Source organism: Seriola lalandi, unplaced genomic scaffold (assembly GCF_002814215.2).
Source record: "Seriola lalandi dorsalis isolate HSWRI2012SDOR001 ecotype SW California unplaced genomic scaffold, Sedor1 jcf7180002054688, whole genome shotgun sequence".
Lineage (NCBI taxonomy): Eukaryota > Metazoa > Chordata > Actinopteri > Carangiformes > Carangidae > Seriola > Seriola lalandi.
The window spans coordinates 1,023,986-1,024,653 of record NW_019525241.1 but is presented as its reverse complement, the minus strand read 5'-3'; positions in this window follow the sequence as shown (position 1 = coordinate 1,024,653).

Below are 668 nucleotides of genomic sequence, written 5' to 3'. Positions count from 1 at the left end.
GGGGTGGTCAAAATACTTCTCTGCAATTGTTTTAAAAATGTTTAAACAAGTTTGAATAGTCTCCATCAGTGGTTTTTAAATGGCTGTGGGATGTTGCCTAGCTTCTGAAGGTGTCATTTAGACAAACGTAATGTAATGTTCCCAGTGCAGATACAGTGAAGCTGTGATTAGTCTATTGAACAAAAATTTATTACAGCTTCTCCATTGTGAGGATTTCCTGCTCCTGTCTGTTATTACTGTAAAATGAATTCACTTGGCTTTGAATGAATATCTTTGGATTGTTGTTCAAAACAAGATATTTTGTAGATTAAATGATTCATTGATAAGAAAATAACCGGCATATTATTTTATAATTACAGTAACTCTTAACTGTGACCCTAACATACAGCAGCAAAACAAAACAAAAGATGAAAGTGCTTACTGCCTTAACAAGGTTAAAAATGATATTAAAGACATTTGATGATTCATTCTTTCATGTATCCATGCTGTTCTCCTACAGCTAATGGGTCCTTTACATTTAATTAATTAAAATACAGTTTTACATTTATATGACATTTTTATTCTTTAAATGTAATGTTATAGTTTTGAGTGCTGATCAATCACTTGTACGAATTCATCCCAGTTTATAGAAAGTTTAAAGTTGTAACTATGTTTAATAAATTATTTAT